Source organism: Humulus lupulus, chromosome 8 (assembly GCF_963169125.1).
Source record: "Humulus lupulus chromosome 8, drHumLupu1.1, whole genome shotgun sequence".
Taxonomy (NCBI): domain Eukaryota; kingdom Viridiplantae; phylum Streptophyta; class Magnoliopsida; order Rosales; family Cannabaceae; genus Humulus; species Humulus lupulus.
In genome coordinates, this window is record NC_084800.1 from 55,688,342 (window position 1) to 55,707,906 (window position 19,565).

Sequence of the window (19,565 nt, forward strand, 5' to 3'; positions counted from 1 at the left end):
GAGAATTAGTCTGTACTTTTCTCTTTGAGGGACTTGATCACTTGATAAATATATAATGTTTTAGAGCATCTTTAATGGAGTGCCAAATTGATGATGTCATGCTAAAATATAGCACATTTAAATAAGAAAAAAAGTTGCTCCAATAGTATGTCAAAAACTATGCTAAACTTAACACATGTCATAGTTGGCAATAAATGAGATTTAATGCACTAAGGGCATTGGAGATTGTTTGTAGAGATAGATGTGAGTAAATGTAGGGAGAGTCTAAAGTCAAAACCCCAAATTTTAGCTTAGCAAATGAGATATATAGTTATTGGTTAAGCTCTTTTATAGGCAAAACATGGATTGCTCTCAATTATTGAATCACTTGTGCATTTAAGGTTGAGTATAATAAGCAACAGGATCGTCGTTGACATAAGGATCATAGCCATAGGGATCATACTTCGCCGTGTCATGCACATATGACGGATCTCTAACTGGGATATCATCATGGACTATGACATTTGGATTTGTCTCAGGAACACATGTTCCAACGTCACCTTGAGTTCCTTTGAAACCATGACATGGAGGAGAAATGTTCTCTTCAAATCGAACTTCTTTATTAACGTTGGCAGAAGCCGATGCATTTCTTACACCTCCCTTCTTAATCAATGTTACACATAGAGGAATGAGCTTCTCTACAGTTTTCGATGCTAACCCAATGAATGCACGCACATGCCTATCATTTTTTATAACGGTAGGTTTGACGGATTGTGATAGGCATGTGTACGGGACCTCAATTTTCAAGTCATGCACACATTTATCCACTTCAAGCTCATCGTACAGAATGTCAAGCAGTTGCTCATACGTCACACCCTTCTCCACAGGCATAACTTGATTTTCAGCATCTCTAAAAATCCAATCCCTATATTTGAGTTCCTAAACACCATTGAATGCAACAAATACGGAAACAGTCGAATCTGCAACAAAAAAAAACAAAAAAAAAAGGTCAAAAAGTTAAACTACAACATAAAACAGAAAATATTGATTTCTATCGATATATGTTGAGTCCTATCGAGGTCACACATATCGAGTACAGTCGAGGACTATCGAGACAAACAATCCAATAAAATTCGTATACACCTATCGAGTTTTATCGAGTACAATCGAGGACTATCGAGGCAAACAATCCAATTAAACTCTTATACACCTATCGAGTTTTATTGAGTACAATCGAGTTATTAAATCCAATTAAACTCTTATACCCCTATCGAGTTTTATCGAGTACAATCGAGGACCATCGAGGTATTAACATCCTAACACTTTCGAGGCACGTCGAGATCCATCGAGGACCATCGAGCTAGCATGCATGCAACACATTGAGACCTATCGGGTTTCATCGAAACTCATCGAGGCAGGAAAAAAATCCAGAAAAAAACACACGAAGTATCCAAAATTCATTCCGACAGTGAAAAATTGCAATGAAACATGAATGCATACACAGATCTGTTCGAAATAAGACAAGTAATGTAACCAGACAAGTTTCCTCACTACATATAACAAATATATACTTACCCATACGATTTTTTCCCCTGGATCCGAAATCCAAAATGAAGTTTCTTGACTTGAAAGGACTCACAACTTGCCCCTAGATCTGAAATGCAAATTAATGGTGGCTGTCTTTTTTTGTGTGTACGAGAATTTGAGAGATAGAGAGGGAAAACATAAGAGATAGAGAGTGAAGACTATGAGAAAAAGATAGGGAAAATTATGCCAGGGATATTTTGGGTTGTAACGTCATTAGTAGTACCAAAATGAGAGTTATATAGGGATAGGGTATTTTTTTAAATGTAGTGACATTTATTGCATTAAAACTTAAATGTCCCATTTAAAAAGAAAAACTATTAATTTTCTACTTTTTAGGAGCTTCAAAAAATTGATTCACTCGCCAATATACAAAGTTAAAAGTAATATAAAAAAAGCTTCTTATTTTTTTCTTTAACATATGAATATTTTAAAATATATTAATATATTAAAAAAAAGGGCTCTTTATTTCTTGGGGGTATTAAGTCATTGTCTCACTTGCCTTAGAGTGAGGCCGACTCCGAGAATATGTTGGACATATTTTAGAGAAAATTACATTTTATATGAATTTTTTAATAGAGTGTACAAAAAATATAGTTTTTTTTTTTTTTAAAAGTTAATCTATAGTTTTTTTTTTTAAGAATTTTCACTTTTATGAGTTTATTTTTTTTCATATTTTTGTATAAAAGTTGGTTTATGTCATAGTTTTACTTTTAATCAAGTTTTATTAATTTGGAAGGGTGTGTTTGTAATTTGATTATTATTTTTTTAGCTTATTTAGTTTTTTTTTTATATTACTGATTTTATATTAATTTTTTCTTTGGTTGTTTTGTAATTTTTTTTTTGTGTAATATGAGTTGTGTTTAAAATTATTTTTTATTTATTATAATTTTTTTTTCCTTTTTTTAGATTGTGCGTTTCTTTATTCAAATCCTGGGTAAGGTAACCAATTACTTTATTGATCTTTGACAGTTATGTAAAAAAAAACTCTAGAACTAGGTTAAATAACATGTACCAGGAGGGGTAACCAGTTATCCTAAGAGGAGTAACCTTCTGCCATAAGAGGGGTAACCAATTACCATAAGAGGTGTGACGAGTTACTCATATTAAATATAAAAAGAAGCATCAAATTTGAAGGAAAAAGAGGAATAACACTTCATTAAAAAAGGAAGAAGAAGTAACTTTGATTTTAGTAACATAAGTAATGAGTTACTATAAAAAACCTAGAAATATACACACATCAGAACGTGAAGGTAACCAGTTACCCAAAAAAATATACATACAAAGAACATAAAGGTAACCAGTCATCCCCATAAATATACACACAAATAACAGGAAGGTAATTAGTTACTACAAATCTGAAGATAGAAAAAAAAATCAGATCCACCCCCTTTCCCTTCTCTCCCATCTTCTTCATATAATTTTTTTTTTAGATTTGAATATTTTCATCAGGGTAACTGGTTACTCATTCACGTTTTCATATTTTTATTAGTTTTCTTTCCAAATTTTGGTATTCTTATAAAGGTTACAGTAAAAAGAAAATACTGAAAAAATTGATTTGATTTTTTTTACATATAATGGAAAAAACTATAAAAAAAATTACAATAATAAAAGATAATAAATAAAAAATAGTAAAATAATTATGTAATGTTAAAATATGTGTGAAAAAAATGGAATGAGAAAAGGATAAGTACAAAAAATAAAGAAAAAATAAGGAAAAGAAACATGAAAAAAAAACAAAAGAAAAAAAAACAGATGAACGAATAAAAATGAAAAGAAGAAGAAGAAGAAAAATAATGGAAAAATGGAAATAAAAAAATATGAATAAAAAAATTGGTAGAAAAAAAAAGGAAATAAATGGAAGAAAAAAAAAGAAATAAAAAAGCTCATAATATGTGTGAAAAAAGAAAAAAAATAGGAGGAGAAAATAATAAATATAAAATAAAGGAAAAATAGAAGAAAAAAAAAAGAGTAAAGAAAACTGAAAAATATGAAGAAAAAAAATAGTATAAATTAAAGAAAAAAATAGATAAATGAATAAAAATGAAAAGAAGAAGAATGGAAAAATGGAAAGAAAAAAAATAATAAAGGAAAGAATTTGTAGACAAAAATGAAAAATGAAAAAAATGGAAGAAAAAATAAGTAAGGAAAAAAAAGAAAAAATAACTGAAAAAATAATTAAAAAATAAAGGAAGAAATAAAAATTTGAAAAAAATAAAAGAAAATTACCTTTAAAATAAAAAAAACATAACGATGATAAAAAATGTAGTATTTTTATATTTTAGTTAGCTACTAATTGTGCTTCACATTTTTTAATTTTTTTTAATAAATTTTCTCATATAAAATAAAAAATATATAATTCTCATATTTTTATATATTGATAACATAAAAATTGTATTTTTAAAAAATTTCTCATATTTTAAGAATGACACCGCATTTTTGTTGTAAAAAAATCTCAAAATCATTTTTTTTAAACTTAACAACATATTTTTTTATTGGATGAAGATTGTATCTGGTTGGAGGATATTACACCTCGATTCTTTTCCCAAGTTGTAATAAATGCTATTCATTAATTATAACAATATTTTCCTTTAAAAAAAAGTGTAATTTTTAATAAAAGAATTGGAGACTAAAAAGTTTTTAAAAAATAGGTTTGTTTTTTATTTTTTATAGAACTATATTTTAAAATATAATAGAATCTCATATCAAACATATAATCAATACAAGGAGTGTCTAATATATCGTCTACAAATGATGTTTTAGTACAAGACGTTCCCAAAAATGGCATTTTGATATTATATTTTTTCTTAATGATATTCATTGTAGTTATAGTAAATTTTTTGTATATTTTTGAGATACCAAAAATAAAATTTATACAGTTCGTTGCACATATATTTTTTTTTTCATAATATATAAAAATAATTATTTTAAACTATATTTTTAGCATTATAAATTATTCGAAAATTTTAAAAAATTTACCAAAAATTCGCTATAATTATAATAAACACCATCATAAAAATGAAAATTCAAGACGTCCCCGTATCAATTTTGGGATTTACTGTAGACACCCCAATCAATATATACTAAATATAAATTTGTAAAAATTATTAAAAAAATATAAGTATAAATTTTATTTTAATGGTAAAAAAAATCGTAATAGAGCTGATACCTTGTAATTTTCTATTTATATTCTTTCTCACGTTCTCTTCTTTTCTCCTCTATTACGTTCTCCTTCATTTTTTTTTCTCATCAGTGGAAAGCCTCCAAAGAAAAAAACATTGTTTGGTAAGAATTTATCTGGGTTTATTAATCAACTTTCAAATATTCTTTTTAAGGTGTGTTTTATGCAAATTATAATTCTCTAAAAAATTAACTTAAAATTTAAAATCTTTGAAAATTATTAACATGAAATATATAAACCCTGAGAAAGAATTAGTCATTAAACCAGTTAGCAAAAAATAAAATGTAAACTGTTATAATTTTTTTAACATGACGAGTAAACTGTTACTAAAAATTTATCTTAAAATGCAAATCACTTAATAAAAGTTATCCCAAAATCTCTATATATAAAAATTGTGTATTTAATATTTTTTTTTTGTTTTAATCGATTTATTTATTAACTTTAACGGAATATTCTAAATATTTAGTAGAATATATTTTAAAATCAATTATAGATAAATATTTATTAATATAAATTCAAATATTATTGTTGATGGTCTTTTTTTGCTATTCACTAATTAAACAAAAAACCTAAAGAAATGCAAGAAACAACACGAGTTTATGTGATTCAAATTATTAATTAATTCTAGTCCACTTTTATTAGGATTTAGTAATTATATTATTATAAATTTAAATATTATTGATGTGTGATTTAAATAATATCATAAATTTTTTGTACATTAAATACGTTAGTTTTTTTAATCTAAAATGTTATTATATATATTTTTTAAAAATCATAAACAATATTTTAGTTAATTTTTTTTAATATATTTATGTTATTCTTTTATACATAATATTATTTATCTATTTAAAATGTATATGAAATATATAAAAATGAATCTAGAATTATATAAAATATGAACAAGTAAATTGGGAAAAAATAAAAATCATAAAATATAAAACAACTAAAAAAAATATCTCGTTAAATATAAGCCAATTGAAATAATTTACCATAGCATGTAAATCATTACAGGAAGATATTACACGGCAAAATGATTATTAATAAATAAAACAAGTAGTAAATTAATGAAACTTTTAAATTTTTTTAATAAAATGATAAAATTTGGACATTAAAGAAAAGATTTTGAGTAAATGTTTGTAGTTTTTGACGTCTTGCAGTTAAACACTCGTTGGGTTCATTTGTTATAAGAAAAATAATAATGCAAACCTTCCAATGCATAATAAGAATAAAATTAACAATAAATTGTTAGAATTTTATATGAACTAATATAATTACAAACATAATTCAATTATCACAATTATTTTCTAGAGTGCCTACGAATAGTTAAAGACCATAATGAGATGGTTAATATTAATCTAATTGCAATTGAGGCACATGGTAGCACCCTAAAGACTATAGGTTGGCTCATTAAACCATAGTCCACCATATCTAATAATATAAGTCTAATAGGCCTAATATACCCCTTAGGGTAAGAAGACATACGAGACATATATATAGAACATATGTGTTGTTGGGTAATGCGTGATGTATGTGGTTTTGGTAAGGGTTGTTTTCCATAAGTTCTCTCTTACATTGTTTTTCTAATATTGTTTTGTGTAGATAGTGAGATATTCAAGGATGAACATTGGAGACTCAATGTTAGGTATGTTTCATCTGTAACGCCCTGGCTACCCCAGAACAGTTACGGTGAACGGTGGACCGAAAATTTGACTCATTGCCTGAGTCCTTTGGTCAAAAACGTGCTCTAAGTGTGATTAACAGGTTAAGGTACAAAACCAATAAAGAGGAAATGGAGATTTTATTACAAACTGCTCTGCAGAGCTAAGCAAAACATTTACAAGTGGTTCTCAGTACAAAATGGTCATTATAGTTGTAAAGTTACAGTCCCGCCGACCTAAGCGGCAAAAAATAGGGTAAACCCCCTAGTTCCTCTGAGAACACCTTGACCGTGGTGGTCAAGCGGCCGCATATGTACACATCACCACATCAGCTCTCCACTCAAGGCTAGGTGAGCTTCTCTTTCCCTTTACTTGCACCACATAGCACCCATGAGCCAAAGCCCAGCAAGAAAACATAATACTTTTCATAACATCATCAAATGATTATCATTATAATCACACTGAGCATAAAGCTTTCAAACAAATGAATAACACATGATTTTAGCGGGAGAGTGGCTGTTAAGTAAGCCACTAGCCTCCAAGCTCTCTTTTCTAGCAAGAGAGTGGCTGATAGGTAAGCCACTAGCCTTCAAGCTCTGTTTTGTAGCGGGAGAGTGGCTGATAGGTAAGCCACTAGCCTCCAGGCTCTGTTTGTTCATCGACCCTCAGGGTCGGTCAGGCATTAATGCTCCTTGAGTCATTCAATGCTAATGGTCGATTAGATCTAATCTCTGTTGGCTTGCGTGATTCACGCTAAGGCCGTTCTGACAAGTAAGTCAGCGCTTCCTGACCTGTGTCCAGTAACACTGCCGAGCCTGACAAATAAGTCACAGCCTCACAGCTGATACTAACACTTTTGTCGATTCTGTATTCAATCCATGTCCATATTTATACAATCAACATGCCTCACAAATATCCATGCATGTCACACTTTGGGTGCAGTTTTCTTACCTTTGATTCGAGCTAAAATGAGCAAAAGAACAACCTTTGAGAACAGTTTAGCTTTTAGTCCTTTAGCGGTTACCTAATCACAACACATATGGGATACCATCAATAATCAAGATAATCAAGGGTTCTCAAACCATTATCTAACCTCCAAGAGATCAATCCAAACTAATCCAAGTAGCAAGGACACTCTCGAGGCCTAAAACTAGGTTTCCAGGGTCAAAACGAGCAAACGGGGCGAAAACAGGGCAAGGGCTGCGGCCCCCAGAATTTTCCAGAGGCAAGCGCCGCGGCGCCCAGCGAAACAGAAAGGCCACCTGCTTCTTCAAAGAAGGGCCGCGGCGCCACAAGAACAGGGCCACGACGCTCCACCCTGGGCCATTCCCAACCGCGTTTCTAACACTTAAAAGCCTCCAAAATCATCCCTAAACATTCCCCAATCATCAAAACAAAGTTCCCAAGCTTCCCCATGCATTAAAACCCTCAAAACCCAAGGCTCGAACGAACCGAAAACTCAAAAATTCACAAATTCAATTCAAAGCTTAGAAACTCGGAAAAACTCAAAACTTAAACTTCGATTACCTTCAATTGGGTTGTTTTCCGTCGAATCCTTCGGTTAAGAAGCTTCTAATCTTCCCTAGGATCGCTATGCCTCGATTCTCACTCGATTCTGACTCCTAGAACTCAAGATTTCGTCAAAAAGGCTTAAACGGTAAAACAAACTTTGAAAAGGGAGAACGGAAGGTTTTCTTATCGTATGTTCTATCTGATAAGCTACTTCAACCTTAAGTAACCTCAAATAAAACCTAATGCTCGGGGTCCCGAAAACACCCCTGGGGACATTATAGTCAAAACCTCCAGAATTTCACCCTGATCTCAAATATTCCCAATGTATCATCAAATGAACATTTCTATTACCCCAAAATTGACCACATTATGGTAAAACCGCTAATCCACTAAAAATAATCGTCTCATGTCAAATAGCTCGAATATATCTCCATAATAATGGAATCTCATTCACAAATCACATCATGCACCCAAATACACAAATTACCCTCAACGGGCCAAATTATCATCATACCCCTGTAATTGTAAATATGGACTCATATGCATGCATTTCACATCATATCATAATATAATCAACATATACATGCATTTAATCAATTAATAACATAATTAAGCAAGTATGGCCCTCCCGGCCTACTATTCACGCCGTTAAACTCATCGGAGAATTCGGGGCATTACATCATCTCTATATATTCAATTCAATGCTCTAAATAAAATGTGTTCCTGGATTGTTGTATGAGCATGCAATGTTGATTTGAATCTGATTTATAGATTTAATGCTCATAATATTGTTTTACAATTAACAATTGGTATCAAGAGCCAGGTCTTTTGATTTTAGAGCTTATTGTCATATACTTCAGTTTTTGTCAAATTTTTTTTTACAATGAAATTTTTTAATTGGGTTTTTGAAGGAAATTAGTATATTAATCATCAATGGGTTCAGACCATTTTTTTTTCACAAAATTTTGGGGAATTTCTTGAGTGTTTTCGGCCATATATACCCTTTTTTTTTTCCAAAAACTTTCATAAAAAAATGTATATATGATTGTGGGTTTTGAGAGTCTTATAACCCAAATGGAGGCCGGAAAGTGATAGAGGATGAGACGTGGAGCAAAACCCCTCAAATGGAGTCCGATTCGGTGGCCGGAGATGGCTTATCCGGCCGAGTCACGAACTGGGTCACGTAGACCCGAGATGCAGACCCACGGGTCAAATTTGGGTGACAGGGACGATAAAAACGACATGTCATTTTGCCTCTGTCAGGCAAAAAACGACATGTCGTTCGTACTGACATGAGCCTCCTTCAGCGCCAAAACGACACGTCGTTTGACGTGTGAGGGGTCGAATTTTTGGTATAAAAACGACAAGTCGTTTGGCATGTGAGGGTCGTTTTTATATTGAAAAACGACAAGTTGTTTTTTAAAAACGACACGTCGTTTTCTGAAATCGTTTTTTTAAAAATAAAAAAAAAGGAGAAAGGGGCGCGTGTAAGCTCCATTTTGGGCAATTTTTCACCATTTTCACCCAACTTTTAATACCCTATTTTACATACTTTTATGCACAAAATTAATCCATGAATTATATTCATAATTGTATTTGTATTTAGTCTTTTGTGGCATGAATCTTATTATATATTGTCAACAATTATTGTTTATTTTCTTACCTGTCGTAAGAATAAGCACGTGAATTGTTTAGTAAAGAGGAACATTTAAATAATTATTTATTTAAATTTTGTGTTTTTTCCTCCAAAATTACATTAAGATCTATATAAGTAATTAATTATCCTATTGATAATAATTGCTTGGTAAAGATGCTTAATATGGTGAAGAAAATTTATTAAACATTATGAATCACAATTTATCTATCCTTTCGATAGTAAATTAATGTATTTGATTATAATGTTTAATAGATTGTTCTTACCTGTGTATGAGTTCTATTTTGTATGTTTTTCTAAGAACTCTAGCATACATAATGATCATTTGTTATTTTGCGATCATATATTGATGAGAAAAGAGCACAAATGACATGGTTTATCATAACATGTATTTAATAGTTATTGCTCTTGTTTCTCATTCAGCTGTAAGCATTCCTAGATCTCCTGCCGTCTTGACACTGAATGCAACCAACCACAAGCAGTGGATTGAAAATATCACGATGAACTTGACCTTCATGAAAATGGACTTGGCCTTGAGAATTTATGAACCATCTAAGCCTGCTGATGATGCTACTGAAAAGGTTAAGAAATCTTACGAGGACTGGGAACACTCCAATCGTTGTTGCTTGATGCTTATGAGATATCACATGGACGAGTCCATTCGTGATAGTATTCCCAAGTCTGAAAATGCAAAGGATTTTCTTGCTGCCATTAAGGAAAAGTATAAGAAATTCTCAAAGAATGAGAAGAATGAACACTTGAACATGCTGCATCACACTGTTTACGATGGTTCAGGTGACATTAAGGCCCACATTGACAAGCTCATGGGCCACTATCATAAACTTAAGGCCATGGATATGGACCTTGGTGAGGATTACATGGTGTGGTTGGTGATGGAGAACATTCCATCTCAGTTTGATGCGATCAGATCAAGCTATAATGCTCAGAAAGAGCAATGGATTGTTGGGGAGATGTCTGCTATTCTTGTCAAGGAAGAGGAGGACATGAGAAAAGGTAGGGCAAGAAGTATCTCCATGGTGACGAACCCAAACAATCCTCACAAGAGAAAGTTCACTTCCAACAACTCTAGTGACCAAAAGCATCCTAAGAAGAAAGCCAACCATCCTAAGGGAAATGGGCAAGCTAGCTCATCTTCAACTGGTCATAAGAATGAGTTTTTCAAAGGGAAGTGCAACTTTTGTCAATGCTTTGGGCATAAGAAAGCTGATTGTCGAAAGCTCAAAGCTCACTTAGAGAAGAAAGGTAATTGTCTTGTGATGGTTTGTTTAGAGTCCAATATTATTGATGTGCCCTCAAACACTTGGTGGTTAGATACTGGAGCTACAATTCATGTTACAAATTCCTTGCAGGCAGTGACAAACTGAAGAAGACCGAGTAGGTTGGAGGAGCATGTATACATGGGAGACGATACTAAAGTCAGAGTTGAATTTTTTGGGACTGTTAGACTGCAGCTAAATACTGGGCATTTTTTGGAGTTGCATGATGTTGCTTATTTACCCTCTATTAGGAGGAATTTGATTTCTGTATCTATGTTGGATAGACTAGGTTATAGTCTTCATTTTGGAACTGGAAAACTGACTTTGTATCGTGACTCTATGTTGGTTGGAAATGGGACTTTATGTGGAAACTTATATAAGCTTGATTTACATGATGTTATTCCTGATACTTCTACTTCTTCTTGTTCTTCTTCTCTTAATGCTATTGTTGGATCAAAACGTGCAAGATCAGATTTGAAATCTTCTATGCCTTGGCATAAACGTTTAGGCCATATTTCTAGAGATAGAATGGAGAGATTGGTGAAGGATGGTGTACTTCAGGATCTTGATTTCTCTGATTTCACTGCCTGTGTTGATTGTATAAAAGGAAAGTTGATTGCCAAGGTTAGAAAGAGCAAGTCAGACAGGTGCACAGATGTATTGGAGACTATTCATACTGATATTTGTGGGCCTTTTGTTCCACCTGCTATGGGTGGTTATAGATACTTTATCACATTTATTGATGATTTTTCCCGATATGGTCATGTCGAGCTCATTCGTGAAAATCTGAATCTTTGGATACTTTTAAGATTTTCAAGACGAGTTGAGCTTCAAAAGGGAAAGAAGATTAAAACTGTCAACTCTGATAGAGGTGGAGAGTATTATGGGCGTTATGATGAAACTGGAAGGAACCCCGGGCCTTTTGCCAAATACTTGCAAGAATGTGGTATTGATGCAAGATATACAATGCCAGGGACACCCCAACATAATGGAATCGCTGAAAGGAGAAATCGCACACTTCTTGACATGGTGCGCTGTATGTTGATTCATTCTAGCTTGCCAGAATTTTTATGGGGTGAGGCATTAAGAACTGCTGCTTATATCTTGAATCAAGTACCTAGTAAGTCTGTCCCAAAGACACCATATGAGTTGTGGTCGGGTAAGAAACCGAGTTTGCGTCATTTTCATGTTTAGGGATGTAAAGCTGAAGTAAGGCCCTATAACCCACAATCTAAGAAACTTTATCCGAAAGCTATTAGTGGCTACTTTGTAGGTTACACTATTGGATCGAGGGGTTCCAGGTTCTATTGTCCTTCTCACACCACCAGAGTGATAGAATCAGATAGAGCTGTCTATTTTGAAGAAGAATTTGGTTCAAGTCAAGGGTCAAGAGAAATTGTATTCAGGGAAGAACATGTTTATGTCCCTGTACCTGTTGCTTCCGCTTCCGCTCCTGTTGATGACCCTGTGATTGAACAGATTCCGGTAGAAACTCATGATGAACCTCAAAATCAAGACCAAGGTGAAAATCTTGATATTGGGGATGATGAATGTAATGCCCCGGATTCCCTATTATGGTTAATGGCTGGATTAGTAGGCCGGGAGGGCCATAACTGTTTAATTATGTCATTAAATGCGTTTATGCATGTTTATGAGAATTATATTATCATATGATGTTAAATGCATGCATGTGAGCCCACATTTGTTTACAGGGGTATTATGGTAATTTGGCCCGTTGAGGGTATACTTGTATATTTGTATGTGTGATAATGATATATTGTGAGACCACATTATAATGTGGATTGGTTCGAGTACTCCGACATGAGACGATCGTTAAACGTGATTATCGGTTTGGTCATAACAGGTTTGAGCTCGGGGCTCGGGGTGAGTCTCGGGGTGATATTAAAGGTTATAGCGTTACCGGGTATTTTAGGGTAACGGGTTATGAAATATTGGAGTTTGAGGATATTGAGATTAGCGGGAATTGGGAAGCGTTAATTATAATTAACGGGTTTAGCGGAATGTACCAATTTTGCCCTTGGGGTGGCTTTGGAGACTTAAGATGACATGAGGGGCATTTTGGTCTTTTTAGGGGTGGATATATATGACTTAAGTGGCTGGAGCTGTAGGAAAAACAGAGAAAAAAAACAGGGGTTTGCCTTCTTTCTCTTCCCGTACACCACTTTCTCCATAGCTTTCCTTGGTGTTTTGTGTTCAAGGTGGGATATCAAGCTAAGGAACCTCAAGGTTGAGTTAGTAGACTTGGTTCTGCTTGTGTGGGAGTTCAAAACAGGTTTTGAGGTAAGTTTTGGTCATTAAACTTAAGACATGCTCTGTTTTTCGTTTTGGTTTTTAACTCCTGGATTTTGATGTGGGGAGTGAGAATTAAAGGGAGTTTTTGGTGTTAGATGATTGGGTTTTGGTGAGGAGGTGTTATAGGTAAGGTTTGGGGGTTCAATTACATGTTTGGAGAAGGTTTTAAGATGATTCGAGGGACTGGTTTAAAGGGAAAAACGCAGGGTTAAATTCTGGTTCGTGTGTGGCCGACTTGCTGATCTGGGCTGGGCGCCGCGGCGCAGCAGGGGTGCGCCGCGGCCCTTGGCATTTGGCAGGCAGGGAGCCTCTCTGTCTGGAGGCGCGCCGCGGCGCAAAAGCAGGGAGGGCCGCGGCCCTTAGAGCCAATTTTGCTAAAATAAGGTTTTTAGCTTGGGGATTCAAACCATAGGCCTCGGGGTTGGACCTAGTACCCGGTTGGGTAGTATTTGATGTCTCGGGGGCTGGGATTTGGTTTGGGAACCCTTGGTTATCATTTTTTATTGATGAATCCTATATTTTGGTTATGACCAGGTGACCGTCGAGGAATTTAAAGGTTGATCGTTCTCAGGGGTCGTTCATATTATAATTTTCACTCGAACCAGAGGTAAGAAAACAGTATATGAATACAGTTGCACCCTGTATAGGTATATAACATGCGTGGTTTGATACTTGAGGCATGTTGGTTGATATATGTGACGTGGATTGCATATTAAATGCTATTGAACGTTGATTATCTGCTTAAGACACTGACTAGTCAGGGACCGACTCTAAAGTCGAGAATTATGCATTGAATAGCTCTATAGCATTAATGCCAGACTGACCCTAAGGTCAAGAAACTTATAAGCGCTTGCCTGGTCTACGACCAGATGATTATAGCCAAGGTATATGACCCCGGTGACTGTCTGTCACAAGGCTAAGGGACGTTGTCCATAGTTTCGACTCTAGAGTCGTGAGGAAGGTTATGTTGGTGACCAATCACCATGCACCTGTCCTGATCAAGCTTATGAGAGAAATCACCTATTAGTTAAGCCCTGGTGACCCTATTGTCACATGGCTAGAGGGAGCGATGCTCATTACTGTGACTTTTGGCTATTGTCACCTATCTGTGGGACTGATAGTCCTGAGTGGTTATTATGAATGTGGTTGATATTCCATCATGTTTTATTATGTTTTTTTCTTGCTGGGCCTCGGCTCATGGGTGCTATGTGGTGCAGGTAAAGGGAAGGAAAAGCTTGGCCAACCCTGAGTGGAGAGCTTGGGCGATGTAATGTACATACAGGGCCGCTTGACCGCCACGGTCAAGGAGTTCTCAGAGGGACTAGGGGTTTTCCCTATTTTTGCCGCTTAGGCCGGCGAAGATTGTATAAATGGAACTGTAGCAACTCTTTTGTAACTTGAATTACTTGTAAACATTTTAAAAGGCTCATGAGCAGTTTATTTACTTAATGAAAAGTGCCCTTCCCTTTTTACTGGTTTTACACCTTAACCTGTTAACGACACTTAGATCACGTTTTTAGCCAAAGGACTCGGGTAGCGGGTCAAATTTCCGGTTCACCGTTCTCCGTAATTGTTCTGGGGTAGCCAGGGCGTTACAATGAAGCTATGGTGAGAAGATCACAGAGAACCCGCAGGTCTGCTATTCCTAATGACTACCTTGTCTATTTACAGGAACATGAGTTTGATGTGGGAGACACTTTTGAGCCAGTTACCTATCAAGAAGCTATGAATAGTCCTCAATCTGCGTTGTGGATGGATGCAATGAAAGATTAGTTGAATTCTATGTCACAAAATGAAGTTTGGGAGTTGGTTGAATTACCCAAAGGTTGCAGACCCATTGGATGAAAATGGGTGTATAAGATCAAACGTGACTCGAATGGGCAAGTGTAAAGGTATAAGGCTAGGCTTGTGGCTAAAGGCTATAGCCAGAGAGAATGTATTGATTTCAAAAAAACATTTTCACCTGTTTCCACCAAAGATTCGTTGCCAATTATTATGGCTATAGTTGCTCATTTTGATCTAGAACTCAATCAAATGGATGTGAGGACTGCCTTCTTGAATGGAGATTTATTTGAAGATGTTTACATGACTCAACCTATTGGTTTTGAGAAGTCTGGCAAAGAACACATGGTTTGCAAGCTCAAAAAGTCTATCTATGGGCTTAAACAAGCATCAAGGCAGTGGTATCTCAAGTTCGATATGATTGTCACTGCAAATGGCTTCAAGGAGAATGTAGTAGATCAATGTATATACATGAAGGTCAGTGGGAGCAGCTTTATTTCTAGTATTGTATGTTGATGACATCTTGCTTGCATCTAATAATTCTGATCTGTTGTCTGAGACGAAACAACTTTTGTTTAGCCATTTTGATATGAAGGACCTTGGTGAGGCTTCCTATGTGCTTGGGATTCAGATTCTTCGGGATAGGGCTAATGGTATTCTTCGTTTGTCTCAGAAGACTTACATTGATCGGATCTTGAAAAGATTCAATATGCATGCATGTTCTCCTGGGAAGGCACCAATAGTGAAGGGTGACAAGTTCTCAAAGGCTCAATGTCCACAAAATGATAAAGATAGAGATGAAATGAAAGTCGTTCCCTATGCATCACTGGTTGGTAGCTTGATGTATGCTCAAGTATGCACACGCCCTGATATTGCTTTTGTTGTCGGCGTGTTGGGTAGATACTTGAGTGATCTTGGTCTTAGCCATTGGAAAGCAGCTAAGAAAGTGATGAGGTATCTTCAGGGTACAAAGGATCATATGTTGACTTACCGGCGAGCTGACACTCTTGATATAGTTGGGTTCAGTGACGCCGATTATGCAGGATGCGTGGATGATAAAAGGTCCACTTCAGGCTACATTTATATGATGGCTGGAGGAGCTGTTTCATGGAAAGTGTCAAGCAGACACTCACAGCTTCTTCTACGATGGAGGCAGAGTATATGGCGTGTTATGAGGCTACTTGTCAAGCAATATGGCTGCGAAATTTCATTTCAGCATTGAGTGTTGTAGACTCTATTTCGAGGCCGCTGAAATTGTATTGTGACAACTCCGCAGCAGTAGCTTTCTCTAAGAACACTAGGAGTACTTATCGCTCAAAGCATATTGATATAAAGTACTATTTTGTTAAAGAGAAAGTCACTGAGTCCCTCATTTCTATTGAGTACACGCCTACCACTAGCATGTTGGCAGACCCACTAACGAAAGGCTTACCTATATGTGTGTTTTTAGAACACGTTGCCCGAACGGGATTGTCAGGAGCCTAGCTTGTTGAGCTCAGTGGGAGTTTTGTTATTTATGTATTAAACATGCTAGTATTTTGTATGGATTGCTTATAGCTTGTGTTTTATTCTGAACATGCATAATGATAATTGAAGCCAGTTCTTGTTGTTGTTATTACGTATATATGTTTATATATGTATATACTATTGTTCAACGAAGTGACAGGTACAAAAGAAGATGAATGCGCATAGTCTCAATCAATTGTACCTCATGCATGTTTGGTTTGATAGTTAATGGTTGTTATGATATTTAAATGTCTACAGGGCCAAGTCATATGTAATATTTGTATCCTATCGATATAATATTATGTATGATTTATTTGATTGCCATATATGTGTTAGACAATATTATGGTGGTTTGATTATATTGTCCAAGTGGGAGAATGTTAGAATTTTATATGGACTAATATAATTACAAACATAATTCCATTATCACAATCATTTTCTAGAGTGCCTACGAATAGTTAAAGACCATAATGGGATGGTTAATATTAATCTAATTGCAATTGATGCACATGGTAGCACCCTAAAGACTATAGGTTGGCCCATTAAACCATAGTCCACCATATCTAATAATATAAGCCCAATAGGCCTAATATACCTCTTAGGGTAAGAAGACATACGAGACATATATATAGAACATATGTGTTGTTGGGTAATGCGTGATGTATGTGGTTTTGGTAAGGGTTGCTTTCCATAAGTTCTCTCTTACATTGTTTTTCTAATATTGTTTTGTGTAGATCGTGAGATATTCAAGGATGAACATTGGAGACTCAATGTCAGGTATGTTTCATCTCTATATATTCAATTCAATGCTCTAAATAAAATATGTTCCTGGATTGTTGTATGAGCATGCAATGTTAATTTGAATCTGATTTATAGATTTAATGCTCGTAATATTGTTTTACAATTAACATAAGTTTGTTGAAATGGTTTAGTTTTTATTTTTTCCTTCATAGAGGTTAATAAACAATATAGTGGCAACTAATTATGAGATTTATACGGTAAAGCCACATTTTTTGTCCTTTGGTTTAATATTTTTTTTATGAGTTTAATTTTTATAATAAGGGCCATGATATTTTTTAGGGAACAAATCAATGGCAAAATATCTGTTCATATAAAGATTGGTGTGCAACCTTGCAAGAGGTTAAAATTAGATTTATTTTTTATTAATTTTTTTTTTCAAATCTAGACAAATTTGGTTTGATATAGCAAGTAACAACCATTACCACTAGCGCCTAACTTCACTCTTTATTTTATTTGTCTTTATCTTATAATGTTCGTAAAATGGCTACAGCCACATGATATTTGGTGTCTAAAACTTTACCAAACATTGTGTAAGCAAAGTGATATTTGACCATTTTGTTAATGAATCTTTGAATAAACGTTAGTAGATCCTTTTCATAATGGTCATCATGTTGAGTTGAGATATTGAGAAACGCTGCCCCAATTAGACTAAATGGTCAGTTGAGGACTACACTCGTCATGGGTCACAAAAGTCAAAAGTTTTGAATAGGTAAAAACATACACACACCCATTACTTTAATAACCTCATCATTTTTTTCCCTTTGCTTTTCAGAAAAATATCCAATTCATTGGCACTTACAAAGCTCTCTTTCTCTTTTATTTTTTCCGTAGCATATCCAGAAGGCTGTACGTAGTTGAGATGAAATAATTTTAATTTGTTAATTTTTGTTGACAAATGTTTTTTGTCAACACAATAAATGAGTTAGCAATGAGCCCTTCGAATGATTGTTACAAATGTGTAAATGAAAGTAGCTAGAAATTTACGAAAAGTAAAATATCATTATTATTTTTTAACTTTATATTTATTTAATTATCGATCTACTATAAGAGCATTCTCAATGGTTCATGTAAAATACTTATTTCTAAAAAATAGAAAAGATATGGTAAATTATCTCTTCCATAAGCTATTTTATTTTAGTTATATATATACTAAGCATTATTCTTCTTTCAAATCATGTTTTCTTAATTTCTTTACTTACGTTTTATATTGAACTCATCAATTAAATATTCAAACATATATAATATAAAAATTTGATGATATATTTTAGAAATGGTTGGGAGTGCTCTAAGAGGCTCATGTAAAATCAACAAAATTTTAAAGAAATGGTAAAAAAAAAGCTCCAATTGCTACATTTATAACATGTTGTTCATACTCTAAACTATTTTTTATTAATTTCTCATCCTTTCTCTGTCTTTTCATGCTGTAGTTCTAATTTTTTTTTATTTAAATATCTTTCTTTCTTTAATTATTTTATATTAAATAAAACTAGCAACATGTTAAGAAAACAATTCAAAAGTTAGTTATGTATAATTTATTTAAATTGTAATTATTATTTTCTCTTCTCACAATATCTTTAATTATGTACCGATAGTTAGATAAATATTTGAAATAAATAAAAAATATATAATATTTAAATATTGTTGGGAAAATATATTTTATTTATAAATTTGGATTAATTAAAAATAGAGTAGAATTATATTTGACATTATATATACATATATATTGTAAATATTAAAAGAAATATAAATATTATTGTAAGATATAGATATATTAATAAAAGTGAGCAAAATATTTAAAATGAATAAAAATATAATATTTAAATAATATAAAAAAAATAGAAATATTGTTATATGATAAAATGTAAAAAATAAAGATAAAATAAAAAAAATAGTATTTTGATAAAATATTTTAAATGATAAAGTACAATACAGAGTTAGGGTGCTCTAAATATGCAATCTTTGAATAAATAGATTGTTTGACACTGCTAATTACAAAAATGTCGAAGCAAGGCAAAGAGTGGTCCTCGCATGATGAAGAATGGTCTTCAATCGATTTGAAATCATCGTACAACAATTTTCTTAGTATTAATTGTTTTAATTGGACATTTTCAACGGAAAATTACCAGAGGAGACAATGTCTTATATGAACAACTAGCCCATCACTATTTAATATTTATAACTATTTATTGCAAATTTGGTTAATGGTAACCATGAGCTAAACGAAAAGCTCAAATTTGTTTCACTCATTCATAATTTCATATTGTTTGTTTACGTATTTTATTTTGTAACATCACCCGTTATTAAGTATCAGGCATGTT